Source organism: Erinaceus europaeus, chromosome 1 (assembly GCF_950295315.1).
Source record: "Erinaceus europaeus chromosome 1, mEriEur2.1, whole genome shotgun sequence".
Lineage (NCBI taxonomy): Eukaryota > Metazoa > Chordata > Mammalia > Eulipotyphla > Erinaceidae > Erinaceus > Erinaceus europaeus.
The window spans coordinates 80361939-80376764 of record NC_080162.1 but is presented as its reverse complement, the minus strand read 5'-3'; the positions used below and the strand labels follow the sequence as shown (position 1 = coordinate 80376764).

Genomic DNA, 14826 nt, shown 5'->3' with positions numbered 1-14826 from the left:
GCTTCATAAGCGGTGAAGCAGGTCTGCAGGTATCTATCTTTCTCTCTCCCTGTCTTCTTGGCTTCTCTCAATTTCTCTCTGTCCTATCCAACAACAATGACAGCAATAACAACAACAATAAACAACAAGGGCAACAAAAAGGAAAAAAATAGCCTCCAGGAGCAGTGGATTCATAGTGCAGGCAACGAGCCCCACCAATAACCCTGGAGGCAAAAAAAGAGAGCGATAGAGTCCAGAAATAAACTCTCACATAAAAATTAAATTGTTTTCTGAACAAGACCATTCAATGGTGGACAATCTTCCTAATAAATAGTGCTGGGAAAGTTAACTATCCACACATAAAAGAACAAATCTAGGGGGCAGGGCAGTGGCATACCTGGTTAAGCACACATATTACCATGCACCTGGGTTTGAGCCCTGCTAGGTGTTGGTGGGGTTGGCATTTCACAGATGGTGAAGCAAGTCTGCAGGTGTTTCTCTGTCTCTCTCCCTTTTTATCTCCCCCTCCTATCTCAATTTCTCTCTATCCTATCCAATTAATAGAAAGAAAAAAGGAAAAAATGGTCTCTAGGAGTGGTAGACTCATAGTACTGGCACTGAGCCCTAGCAATAACCCTGATGGCAAGAATGAGAGAAAGGAAGGAAGGAAAGGAGGAAGGAAGGAAGGAAGGAAGGAAGGAAGGAAGGAAGGAAAGAAAGAAAGAAAGTAGGATGAAAATTTAACTCAAAGTAGATTACACATCCAAACTTAAAGAGCTAAATTTATAAAACTCATAAGGATAAAACAGAGAAATCTTCATATCATCAGATTTGACAATAACTTTTAGGTGACAACAAAAGTACAGGCAGCAAAAGAAAAAGGAAACTGTACTTCATCCAAATTTAAAACTTCTATGCATCAAAGGGCACTACCAAAAGAGTAAAATGACAGACTGGAAAGCTTCTCAAAAGTTAAACACCAGAAGTATCAGCTATTATAACCCAGCCATTCTATCATGATACTTGGGAAGGAATTCCAAACCTAAGTATATACCCAAAAGAATTAAAAGTCTGGGTTCAAGCAAAGACCTGTAAACCAGTGTTCACAGCAACATTCATAATAGCTAAAAGATGGATACAAACAAGAGCCTATCAATAAACGATGGTTAAACAAAAGGGAGGATACAGAAATGTGCTTAACAGTAATGTGTTGAGAAATGTGTCACTTGGCAATTTCATCACTGTGTACACATCATAGAGTGTAATTACACAAAGCTAGATGTTATAATCAACTACACATCTATGCTTTATGATATTGCCTACTGAGACCACCAGCACATGTGGTCCATTATTAACTGAAACATCCTTAGGAACTATGTGACTGAAAATATCAAAGAGATGGAATTCAGCAGGGGAGATAGCATAATGATTATGCAAAGAGACATCATGCCTGAGGTCCAAAGCCCCAGGTTCATTCTCCTGAATCACCATAACCCAGAGCTGAGCAGTGCTCTGGCAAAATAAATAAATAAATACATAATAAGACTGAATTCTGATACATGTATGACATGGATCAGCCTTAATAACTTTACTAGTCTCTCCTCTGTATCTTTCTCTCTCTATCTTATCTCACTCTCATTAAAAATAAAAAATAAGGGAGTCAGGAGGTAGCACAGCAGGCCAAGCGCTTAACCCGCTGCACAGGACACGAAGCGCAAGGACCTGAGGAAGGATCCCAGTTTGAGCCCCTGGCTCTCCACCTGCAGGCGAGTCCTTTCACAGATGGTGAAGCAGGTCTGCAGGTGTCTATCTTTCTCTCCCTTCTCTGTCTTTCTCTCCTCTCTCCATTTCTCTCTGTCCTATCTAACAACGATGACATCAATAACAACAATAATAACTACAACAAAAAAACAAGGGCAACTGTTGGTCTGCTTCTAATTCTGCTTCTAAGACCCCTTCTGCTGCATTAACACTGTGGTCTATTTACATAATCACTGCTTTACCTGAGAACCACCCTGCCTACAGGGCATTGGTTTAATCCCCACTGGTTCACACTTTCTTTTGGCTCCGCCCCCTCTCCTAGTCACACCCTGTTTTTACACCCTACCACTTCCTTCCTGGAGAGTATAAATGCAGATGAATAAAGCCAGCATTGCATTGCATCCCAGCTCAGCCATGAGTCCCTGGTTGTCTCTCTCCCACCTGCAAAGTTAGCCCAGCAGGCAACAAAAGGGAAAAATAAATAAATAAATAAATAAATAATTTTAAAAAACAAGAATATGATTCCATGTATATGAAATACCTAAATAGGCAGCAGTGATACTCATTAGGCACTCTGAATGCTACAGATCCTCAAACAATGTTCTTTTGTTACAACATTGATGAAAATAAAACTCCCAAAATGTTCTTCAAGGACCTAGTTTTCTACACGTGGTTTTGCTTTAAGTTGCTACGAGTTTACTTAAAGTTGATGTCTATAAAGATCAAGAGAGGATTTACTATTCACTTAAAAAATAGAATAGTAAGTTTTCTTGTGTATATTTTACCACATACAAAAAACTATCTTTTTCTTTCTTCTTTTTTACATAGAGACCAGTAGTGGTCCAGAAGGTGGTGCAGGGAATAAAGCACAGGAATCTGAAAGTTCTGAGTTCAATCCCCAGCAGCACATGTACCAGAGTGAAGCTTGGTTCTCTCTCTCTCTCTCTTTTCTTCATGAATAAATAAGATATTTTTAAAAATAAAAAAAGTAGGGGACCAGGCAGTGGCACACCCAGTTAAGCACACATAGTACTAAGCCCAAGAAGCTGAGCAAGGATCTGGGTTTGAGCCCCCAGCTCCCTCCTGCAGGGATGTCATTTCACAAGCAGTAAAGCAGGTCTGTAGATGTCTATCTTTCTCTCTCCCACTCTCTCTATCTCCCCTTCCCCTCTCAATTTCTCTCCCCGTCCTATCCAATAAAAACTTTTTTAAAAATAAAATTAAAATTAAGAATGGCTGCCAGGAGCAGTGGAGTCATAGAGCAGACACTGAGTCCAAGCAATAACCCTAAAGGCAAAAAAATTAAAAAATAAACATAAAGACCAGAAATTTTTTTACTTAATTTCTCTTTGTTGCTGAAAAATATTCCATTGCATAAATATATTTTATTAATCCATTCATCAGTTGATGGACATTTGAGACCAGCAAATTTTAAATTCCACTAGTGGCCTGCATTATATGGCACAACCTTGAGATAAAGAGACTGGCCAAAGCACTATTCTCCACTTTTTGGCTTTCAAGTTTCACTGCTTTTTTTTCCAGTATGAGTGACTAATGGACAACAAAAATGACTTTTTTTTTTTTTTGGTCTCCAGGGTTATCACTGTGGCTTGGTCAGCATTACAAATCCACTGCTCCTAGAGGCCATTTTTCATTTTTACTGGATAGACAAAGAGAAATTAACAGGGGAGAAAGAGATAGAGAGGGAGAAAGAAACACCTGCATACCTGCTTCAATGCTTGTGAAGCAAAAGCCCGATTCCCTCTAGCGCCTCCTGCAGTAGGTGGGGAGCTAAGGGTTCAACTGGGATCCTTGTGCTTCGTACTATGTGTGCTTAACCTGCTGTGCCACCACCCAGCAGCCTCAAAAATGACCTTCTAAGTAAACAGAGAGGGACTTATATCAACATGTAAACATTGTTTCTCTTCCAACTGTAGTAACTCAGGAAAGACATGTGCCTATGCCAACAAGGTAACTTTCTTGTTTTTTTAATAACACTTCTATCTTCTTTGGGAATGGCCAAAGCCTGAAGCCTTTTTTAAGTTCTCAGAGCTAGCAGTTCTTCATCCGCCCAGTAAAGCTTTAACTTCTGGAAAGAACCCAGCATCATCTGGATCCAAGTGGGATGAATCAGGTGGGGCGTCAAGCTCAGGAATACCATGTTTGGTCAAATGTAAGGTATGCCACTCAGACACTAGGCAGATTGTCTGGGTGGCTCACAAACTGGCCCTGAAGTGAATTCCAAGGCAGCTGTGAGAACAGCTTCACTGAAGGAAACACACAGCCATGACAGGGTGCCAGTATGTGAAAACCAAAGTGTAAGAAAGCTCTCACATTTCTTCACAGTTGCACCTCATAAATGTACATTATTTAATGGCCCTATTAAGCTTAAGTTTATAATATGCCTAAAGGGTATGTCAATACTTAAGACTTAGTGTTACTAGCAGTAACAATGCCATAAATATTTGGTACAATAAAAATATGAGACCAGGAGTGGGAGGGCTGGTGGACAAACAATTATTAGCAATCCACTACACTTTGGGCCTATCACTTTATCTCCTAGACACTTGATGTTCTCAGGAGTCAAACAACAATAATAATCTATTCAAAGCTACCATAGCTAGAGACTTTTTTTTTTTAATACAGAGAGAAATTGAAAGGGGAGAGGAAGATAGAGAGGGAGAGAGAAGGAGAAACACCTGTAGCACTGCTTCACCACTCCTGAGGCTTCCCCCCTGCAGGGGGAGACTTGGGGACCTTGTATATGGTAATCTGTGCATTTTAAAGTATGCCACTGCCTGGTCCTGGATCTAGACTTTCTTTTAACATGCCTATTAAGCAATATAGAATAACAACCATAAAGGTGATTCTGTTCTTTGATGATGTAACTGACTTCCTACAATTTATTTATTTGCCTCTATGGTTATTGCTGGGGCTTGGTGCCTGCACAACGAATCCACTACTCCTGAAGGCTATTTCCCCCCCCCTTTTGTTGCCCTGGTTGTTCTTTTTATTTTTTAATAATTGTTGTGGTTATTATTATTGTTATTGATATTGCTGTTGTTGGATAAGACAGAGAAATCGAAAGCAGAGAGGAAGACAGAGAAGGGGAGAGAAAGACAGACACCTGCAGAACTGCTTCACCACTTGTGAAGTGACCCCCCACACACACTGCAGGTGGAGAGCCGGGGCCTCGAACTGGGATCCTTACAATGGTCCTTGCGCGTCACGCCATGTGCACTTAATCCGCTATGCTACTGCCTGACCCCCACTTCCTACAATTTAAAGTAAGGCAAATTGAAAAGAAAAAAAAATACAAAAAAAAAAAAAAGGCAGGACTATACATACATACATAATACTGAAAAACAGGAAACAACTAATGTGTCTAATCATAAAAATAAAACTTTTTTAAAAAAGCCGTTAACCCAAGCATAGTATATCATGGCATACTCTCCCCTCCCTTCACTAAACTAGCAAAAATTAACACGGTATATCATGTCAACCTAATGTCTTTGCAAAATAATGTAACTGAAAAAGAAAACTATTATATAAGCACTGTGATTGCAGCTATGTATGACCTGTGATTTCATTAACTTAAGAAAGAGCCCATAGCTGTTGTTCAAGTCAAGGACACATGAGCTTCAATTTTTTAATGACTTCTAATTTTTTTGATTATTAAAATGAACACAATATTTATAAAAAACATACCCTATACTTTTATGAGGGTCTAATAAAGCACCATCAATAGAATGCTCTGCAATAACGGAAATGGTCTACATATGTCCTCTTAAGACATGGTACCCACCAGCCACATTTGGCTAATAACCACTTAAATATGGCTACCATGGAAGTGAATTTTCATTTTCATTTAACTTAAGTATAAGTAGTTGCTGTGCCTATTGGGCAGTGCAGGTTTAACAGGAAGACAGTTGCAATACAGTTATGGGAAACATCAAATGCTGTTCATACACTGTGTATATTTTTAAACTACCATCTAGTATTCTTAGCAGTCTTCTGCTTTACTTCCTCGTCAGTATGTCAGTATTTCTGGGTTTTCCTTTCCAGATTATAGAAGTTGCAAGAATCCTACTCATCCTTCAGTTTTCAAGTAGGAGGTCCTGACTCCTCAAGCTTCCTGTAACGTTTTGTGCACTCCACCCACCACATGCCACCATTGTCAAAGCTGTAGTAGTGAGTGAATTTTTGCTAGATGTACACAGCACTTCACCATTAATACCTCATTGACTTCATAACTCCGGGATGCAGGTGTTACCAATGCGTATGAGGAAACCAAGGCTTAGAGAGATTAAGTTGCAGTCTATGGACCATCAGTGAGTCACAGAAACCATTTAGGGGAATGCGACCAGCACTGCTTTCTTTTTAACCAGATTAGCTATGACTTTATTTAATTATCTAAATGACAACAGAAAATGTCACATAAGGGTCAATATTGTGTCCCAAAGCTTTTTTTTCATGATGTCATCTACACACGCATATACTAGGTTGTCAGGAAAGTCATGATACATTTTTTAATGTTTATTTATTTATTTATTCCCTTTTGTTGCCTTGTTTTTTTTATTGATGTCATTGTTGTTGGATAAGACAGAGAGAAATGTAGAGAGGAGGGGAAGACAGAGAGGGGAAGAGAAAGATAAACACCTGCAGACCTGCTTCACCGCTTGTGAAGCGACTCCCCTGCAGGTGGGGAGCTGGGGGTTCGAACCAGGATCCTTAAGCTGGTCCTTGCTTTGCGCCACGTGCTCTTAACCTGCTGCGTTACTGCCCGACTCCTAGTCATGATACATTTTTATTTGTTTTTCTATGAAAAAAATACATCATGACTTTTCTGAAAACCCAATATATATATATTCTGACTAAAATTCAAAATAACTTTACTTATTGTTGGAGAAATACTACACTGGATTTTAAGGCTTTTTACTTGCTCCACTATAAATTCCTGGACAGCAGCAGCCTCCAAACGTGAGTCTGTTCCAAAACCTAAATCACATTTGGCAAAAGATGTTTCCTACCTTTAAAACAAGAAAGAGTAGTTATCTCAACCAACAAGGCATGGGGGCTTACTAGGTCTCTGCCTATAAGTCAGGGTAAAGGTAAGCATTCTGCAGCATCTCTAGCCTTACCATACTCCAGACTTTTTTTTTTCCCCTTTTTCTTTTTAACCAGAGCACTGCTCAGCTCTGGTTTATGGTGGTGTGGGGGAATTGAACCTGGGCTTTCAGAGCTGTTAGGTATGGGAGTCACTTTACATAACTATTATGCTATCTACCCCCTCCCCTCTAGACTTATTTAATAGCACAAATTTTCCTACACTGGAGAAGTCCCATAGCCCTACTAGAACTTAACAAAGAAAGAAATACCAAAAAATGCAAATCATTTCGTAAATTTACTAGACCCCTTGAGACTCACCCTTGAATGCCAGACACAAATGGTTGGAGACATCTGTTCACTGAGCACATTATTTATTGAATATCTCCTATGTGTCAGACATTATTCTAGTTCCTCCCATGAATTTTTCATCCTATGGTAGGTACTCAACTATGCATACACAGAGATAGTGTACTGTCAAGTGTACTAAGAGAACACATTAAGGGAGTCGGGCGGTAGCGCAGCGGGTTAAGCGCCCGTAGTGTAAAGCGCAAGGACCAGCATAAGGATCCGGTTCCAGCCCCCTGCTCCTCACCTGCAGGGGAGTCACTTCACAGGCAGTGAAGCAGGTCTACAGATGTCTATCTTTCTCTCCCCTTCTTTGTCTTCCCCTCTTCTCTCCATTTCTCTCTGTCCTATCCAACAACGACAACATCAATAACAACAATAACTACAACAATAAAACAACAAGGGCAACAAAAGGGAAAATAAAGTTTTTAAAAGAAAGTAGCAATCCAAGTTGTAGACGCTACTGTTTAAAAAAGAGAGAGAGAACACATTAAAAGGGAGGAAGAAGATGCTATTTCATTTGAGGTGGTCAGGGTAGATCTTCTCTGAGAAGGTGACATTTCAGCAGTCAAGAAGAAAGTAAAGCAACAGTCATAAATAGCTGCTAGAATCCCCCAAGATGGAGGAACAGCTAGAGCAGGAATGAGCTTTATGATCAAGGAAAGCAGTACTGAGCAAGCTGTGTAAGACCAAAAAGCCCTTATAAGGACTTTGGCGTTTCCTCTAAGTAAAAGAGGAGCCACTACAAGGTTCTTGGCAAAGAAATGACTTTGACTCATATTTAAAGGGTTCCCTGGCTGCTCAGTTGAGAACAGAATTAGGGGAACAAATGTGGAAACAGGAATAAGAGGAGTTAAGAGGTTACTTTTAATACTCAAAAAGGCATAAGGCATGCTTACACAGTGCCAGGTGGTAAGAGTGGAGGCAGTAAATTCTCAGGTTACAGATATGATTTGCAGAGAAAGCCAACAGGATTGCTGAAGTGAAATCTGAAAAAGAGAAGTTAAAAATAATCCCTGAAGGAGGTGAAACTATTCTGTATGCTACAACAATGGTAACTATAAGTCATTAATCATTATCAAACTCCACAGAGCATTACAGAACAAAGAGAAACTTTAATGTATACAAATGCTTCCAAAATTACCTGAGGGGGGCTGAGAGTATGGATCAACTTGCCAACGCCCATGTCCAGTGCAGAAGCAATTACAGAAGTCAGAACTCCTACCTTCTGTACCTCCAAAACAGTTTTATTCCATATTCCCAGTGGGGGGAGAAGTGGTAAGGGGAAGAGGATAAGAGGGCTCGGAACTCTGGCACCATTGGGACCAGGAGAGAGAGGAGGAAAAAGGGAAAGACATTTAGCTGTAGTAACAGGGGTTTGTGGGGCTTGGAGAAGAGAGGACTGGACTTGGAAGAAAAAGGGGCAATTATGTACAAATGTAGACAGATAGTTGTAGAGATGATAGTTAAAACCATGCCTGCAACCTTGGGAGAACTGCAGTGGCTTGCAATGGAAGGATTGAGGATTCAGAACTCTGGTGGTGGGAACAGTGTGGAATTATACCCCTGTTGACATGTAATTTTGTAAGTCAATATTATCACTAATAAAATTTTAAAAATAAATAAAAATATGAAAGGACACACACAAAATTAAAAACTAAATTACTCCAAAAACAAAAACAATTATAATCTACAATTTGAAATAAACATCTTCACACTTAAAAAAATTATCTGAAGGTCAGGGCATCACAAGATGGAATGCAAAATGTGTCATTCTGAATCTAATGAATTACAAATGCATTAAACAATTTCACTGAATGGATAGAGGAATAAGGTACAGAAAAATAACTTAGGAAATGAGTGGACTAAAGGCACTGAGCAGTAAGACTAAAAGCAAAAGGAGCTCTTTATGTGCTTACAAATACTGTTTCCTAGAGAGGATACAGATTAACAGTTCTGAAGGCACTATACATGTATACTATAAATGAATAATTAAGTAAATGAATGCTATATTATAGGAGCCAGGTTACTGTCAACTGTAAAACATTACTCCCCAGTAAAGAAAATTTTTTAAAAAGGAGCTAAGTTTGTAATTGTTGGAATGGGAGGTAACAGATATGCCAAAGAGGAGTTTAGAATGATCCATGGCGGGGTGGGGGGAAGAGGTGGTAGTATACATGGTTAAGCACACACATTACAGTGTGCAAGGACCCAGGTTCAATTTCCTGGTCCCCACCTGCAGGAGGAAAGCTTCGTGAGTGGTGAAGCAGTGCTGCAGGTGTATCTCTGTTTCTGTCACTGACTAGCTATCCCTCCCGTCTCAAGTTCTCTCTGTCTTTATCCAACAATAAATATGTAGGCAAATAACTTTAAAAAGATGATAAAAAAGAATGATCAATATAGAATGGTTGAGATTGAAGACATCAGTATGAAATCATGTTTAGCTTAATATAGATACAGAATATAGAACCATAATTTCACTACATACAGAAACACTTACAGACATGTGTATTTACAAAGTTTAGTATACACTAGACTGTACCTCTTGTTGAGGGTCTAAAAGCAAGGGCATCCTGGAAATAATGAACACACATAGCACTCAGAACTTGATGGCTAATACCATCCTCCAGAAAAAGACATCAGAATTCCTTGGAGAAATGATAAATTATAAGACTGAGACAAGATATATACAACATAAGCCTAAACCTACAAGTCAAAAAAAAAAAAAGTTTTTTAAAAAGAAAGAAAAATGGGGCCTGGTGGTGGCACACCTGGTTGAACACACATGTTACAATGCACAAGGACTCAGGTTTGAGCCCCCAGTCCCCACCTGCAGGGGGAAAGCTTTGCAAGCAGTGAGGCAGGTTTCCAAGTGTCTGTCTCTCTCCCTCTCTATCACCCCCTTTCCTCTCAATTTCTGGCTGTCTCTATCCAATAAATAAATAAAGATAATAATGAAAAAAAATTTTTTTTAAAGAAAGAAAAATGAACACATGCATGTCAAGTGCAAGTCAGCCAAAAAGCTCCTAATGGCCTAAAGCGTAACAATTTCAGCAAAAGTGGAGCTGGATTTTAATCAATGATGAAAATAAATATACCCAGGAATCCATTCTGATATAAATGGCTGAACAAATAAGTATATAAAGAATAGACATTTTTCATAGAAGAATTCAAAATAATTTATGCAGACAATCTATCTTAAAAAGTATAAAGCGGGGGTTGAGCTGAAGTGAAGCAGGTTAAGCACACATGGCACGAAACTCGAGGACTGGCTTAAGGATCCCGGGTCAAGACCCCGGGTAGAGCCCCAGGCTCCCCACCTGCAGGGAAGTCGCTTCACAAGCAGTGAAGCTGGTCTGCAGGTGTCTATCTTTCTCTCCCCTTCTCTGTTTTCACCTCCTTTCTCCATTTCTCTCTGTCCTATCCGGCAACAACAACATCAGTAACAATAATAACCACAACAATGATAAAAACAAGGGCAACAAAAAAAGGAAAATAAATAAATAATTTTTTTTAAAAAAAAGTGTAAAGCATAATTCCACTTTCTCTGACCTATCTTGGATGGAGCTAGAAGGAATTATGTTAAGTGAGCTAAGTCAGAAAGATAAAGACTAGTATGAGATGATCCCACTCATAAACAGAAGTTGAGAACAGAGAGGGAAATTCACAGCAGGATCTGACTGAGTTTGGAGTAGGGCACCAAAGTAAGATTATACTTACCTCACTCATTCCCAAGCTATCATTACCAAAATAAGGACTGCAAAAGCTGAATAAGGGCAAGAGACTGGCATACTTTAATGATGACACTTTAGTCACTATCAGGCCACCCCATCAGCTGGGGTCCTAGTCGGGAGTCCTGAGATTCCCAAACAGATGTAATGGGCCCCATGATGGGATACAGAGTTCTGGTGGTGGGAATTGTGTGGAGTTGTACCCCTCTTATCCTATGGTTTTGTCAGTGTTTCCTTTTTATAAATTTAAAAAAAAAAGTAGAAAAAGAAAAAAAAAAAGAACAAAAAGGAAAGAAACAAAAAAAAAGTGTAAAGTATAATTCCATTTGGGGGATTAATGTTTTACATTTGACAGTGAACACAATAGTTTGTACATGCATAACATTTCCATTTTCCACTTAACAATACAACCCCCACTAGGTCCTCTGTCATCCTTTTCCAGGACCTGTACTCTGCCCCCACCCACCCACCCCAGAGTCTTTTACTTTGGTGCAATACACCAAATTCCATACTCCTTAAGTGTGGTGTAGCTACACATTATGAATTTCTTTCAGGAACATAGTATGGAAAGGGAACTACCTTTACAGTGGAAAACTCTGCCTACCCCCAACCTAGTGACCAGATTAATATCAACAGTAATAATTCACCTTGATAATATTACCACTGATGTAACGTGGTCTTCCTTCTCAGGAACCATAATCTCAGAGTAATCATAAGGACAAACATCAGATAAATCCCAACTGAGGATCATTTTACAAAATATCTGACTGGTACTACTCAAAACAGTCAAGTTTATCTAAAACAAGGAAAGTCTAAGAAGTCATCATAGTCAAGCAGAGACTAAAGAGATAATAAGCATAATATCCTGGGTAGAAGTAGGACATGGAGGGTGGGGTGAGGGTGACAGAACAAAGCAAATTTTGAACAAAGCAGACACTTTGGCCAATAAAAACTTAGTTATCAGTTTATTGTGATAAATGTACTGTTACTAATATGAGGCATTAGTAAGGGAAACTGGGTGTGACTATATGGGAATGAACTGAAACATCAAGCAATAATCTTGTAAACTTAAAACTTGTTCTAAAATTTATTTTTTAAAACTCAACGCTCGGAAATAAGTAATCCTTGGGATACGTATAGTTCTCCAGACTTAACAAATAACAGCTAAATCTAACTCTAAAGTTGAAAAAGCTAGATTCCAAGTGTGTTGGTAGAGGGCTCGTGGATTCCAATGAAGTAATTAAAAAGTTTGTACTGTGCCCAGAGTTTGTGGACTTAAAAGCTTGAAGTTCCCAGTCTGACCCCCAGCATCATGTGAATGATGCTGATTCTCCTTCCTTCCCTTTCTCTTGTTAATAAGTAAACTTTTTTTTTTTTGGGGGGGGGGTTTGTTTGTTTTCGCTGATAATTCAACTTAAACAGACTGGGGAACAGAAAATAAGTGTTAGGAGCTACTGTCTTAGCGCAAAGGCTTGTAAGCTCAAGAACTGCTAGAAACTGGGCTTGAGTTTTGTTCTTCTGCAAAGCTAACTAACCAATGCCCAGAGGAGGACCACTCGGACATAAAGATGTCCTGCAAAATAAGATTGTTCACTTCAAATGTAGTCATCGTTTACAGTGTGAAGTGTCATATATTCAATTCCCAGCAAACAGGCATTGAGTAGCTTCGAGGCACTTGACATCCGCCACCTCGTTTAATCCTCGGATCAAGCCTTTATGCCGACTTCACAGAGGAGAAAACTGAGAACCAGAGAGGCAAATAGACCACTCTCGGCTATAAAGTATTAAAGGGCACTCAGGGTTCGAACCCCGGCCACTGGATCCTTCTGACTGGCTAATACTCCACCCAAGTGCTGAGGAGCCGGGCTGTGGCCCAGGTTCTAACTTAAAGGGCGACCCGGCACCAGGCGAGGTCGCCGTCTCCCTGGTACTCGAGCTCCTCTCTGCAAGCGACTTGCCAGAGCGCCCTAGGAAGCTGTTCCCGTATTCACGCACAAAGCGACGCCGACGGCTGCCGGGGACAACCGAGCGGCAACCGAGCAGCGGCAGCCAAGCCTACAATCACCATATTCCCGCCGCCTCTGCGACCCCGCCCCTCCCGGATCGCCCGGCCCGGCAGCCCGCGCCGCCGCACTCACCTCCCGCGCCGTCACACTGCGCCTCTTCCCCGGAAATGGCGCCCTGTGAACCCGGATACCGGAAGTGACGTGTACGCGATAGCAACCTTAGCTCCACCCACGTTACCGGGCTTCTAGGTTTTGTGACCTCTATGTGTAGTTGTCCAATTTCTGGGGAGACCCCCGGAGTAGTCATATACAGAGCCCCTCTGTTTCCCAAGAAACTTTGTCGGGGTTTTTTTTGCCTCCAGGGTTAGCGCTGGAGCTCGATGCCTGCACTACTAACCCACTACTCCTGGCGGCCATTTTTATTTTCGTTTTGTGTGGTTGGATAGGACAGAGAGATATTGAGAGAGGAGGGAAGGAGAAGGGGAGAGAAAGATAGACACCTCCTGCAGACCTGCTTCACCGCTAGTGAAGCAATCCCCCTTCCCCCCGCGCAGGTGGGGAGCTGGAGCCTTGAACCGAGATCCTTCTGTGGGTCCTTGGGCTTTGCACTATGTGCACTTAAACGGATGTGCTACCACGCGGCCCCCACCTTTGTCATTTTTAGCCCACTTCATCAAACGTTTATGGAAACCTTAATTTTATTTATTCCCTTTTGTTGCCCTGTTGTTTTATTGTTGTAGTTGTTGTTATTGATGTCATTGTTGGATAGGACAGAGAAATGGAGAGAGGAGGGGAAGATAGAGAAGGGGAGAGAAAAGATAGACACCTGCAGACCTGCTTCACTGCCTGTGAAGCGACTCCCCTGCAGGTGGGGAGCCCACTCTCTGAAGGAAGGCTGGGTCATCTTACTCTGCCACTTGAGGAAAACTGGTCCTGTAATTAATACTGCCTAGAATGTTCCTAGCTGTGACCCTGTGAACTTAGACTGGTAGAGACTCAGGCTTTACAGGCTCCTGTTCTAAAGTATTAGTATACGTGGACCCCCGACTCAGATTTATGTGGTTCCATCGCTGGGGAGCCAGAGACGATCCGAACTGCCCCTGCGGCTACAGACAGACTATGACCCACATAGTCAACGACTGCCACCTCTCCAGATTCAAAGGAGGTCTCGAAACTTTACATCAGGCTCAACCTGATGCTGTTGACTGGCTACGGAAGAAGGGCAAATGCTAAAAGAAGAAGAAGGAGAAGAATTAATTATATATATATATTTCAAGTTTGGGAGCTATTCTCTGCCCTAATCTGGCTTTCAAGTTCTAGTCTCAACTCTGTCATCATTCTCCTAGACAATATTTCTAGTCCACCTTCGTGTTAGCTATCAAGCTCAAGCAAAAATTACTAAATCCATTACTAAATTCTAAACTTTTTGACCTGCTTAATATCTTACTGCCTTTCAGACACCAAGTTGCAAATATTACTACAATTCCATCCTGACCTCTCTAGCCAGATTACCTTGCCAACATGTCCCAGAGACTCACCTCTTCAGAGTCCTACCCCATTAGGGAAAGATAAAAACAGGCTGGAGGTATGGTTCAATCTGCCAACATACATGTCCAGCATAGAAAAAAGTGGGGAAAAATGTGTATCTACAGAGAAAGATATATAGGGATAGATAGATAGATAGATAGATAGATATAGATAGGTAGGTAGGTAGGTCGGTAGATAGAGTCAACCCATATCTTGACCTTAGGAGAACTATTGAAGTTTCTGCTGGAGGGGTTTGGAAACACAAAATTCTGGTGGTGGGAATAGGGTGGAATTATATCTCTATGATCTTATAATTTTGTAAATAACTATTAAGTCACAAATATTTAAAATTAATTTAAAATATTTAT

General features: G+C 40.7%; 1 protein-coding gene across 3 annotated transcripts in view; it reads right to left on the bottom strand.

Moving 5' to 3' along the window:
* MANBAL (mannosidase beta like) overlaps nt 1-13177 on the bottom strand; it is a 40821-nt gene extending 27644 nt beyond the window's left edge. The window contains exons 1-2 of one of the 3 annotated variants that reach the window (XM_016186127.2): nt 13064-13091; nt 8094-8183 (exon numbers count right to left, since the gene is read on the bottom strand). The gene's annotated coding sequence lies outside the window, so the exon portion shown is untranslated. Of the gene's footprint in view, nt 1-8093; nt 8184-8338; nt 8492-13063 lie in introns of those variants that run through there. The other 2 variants (XM_060189649.1, XM_007518443.3) reach the window with 2 other exon arrangements.
* Nucleotides 13178-14826: the final 1649 nt, after the last annotated feature.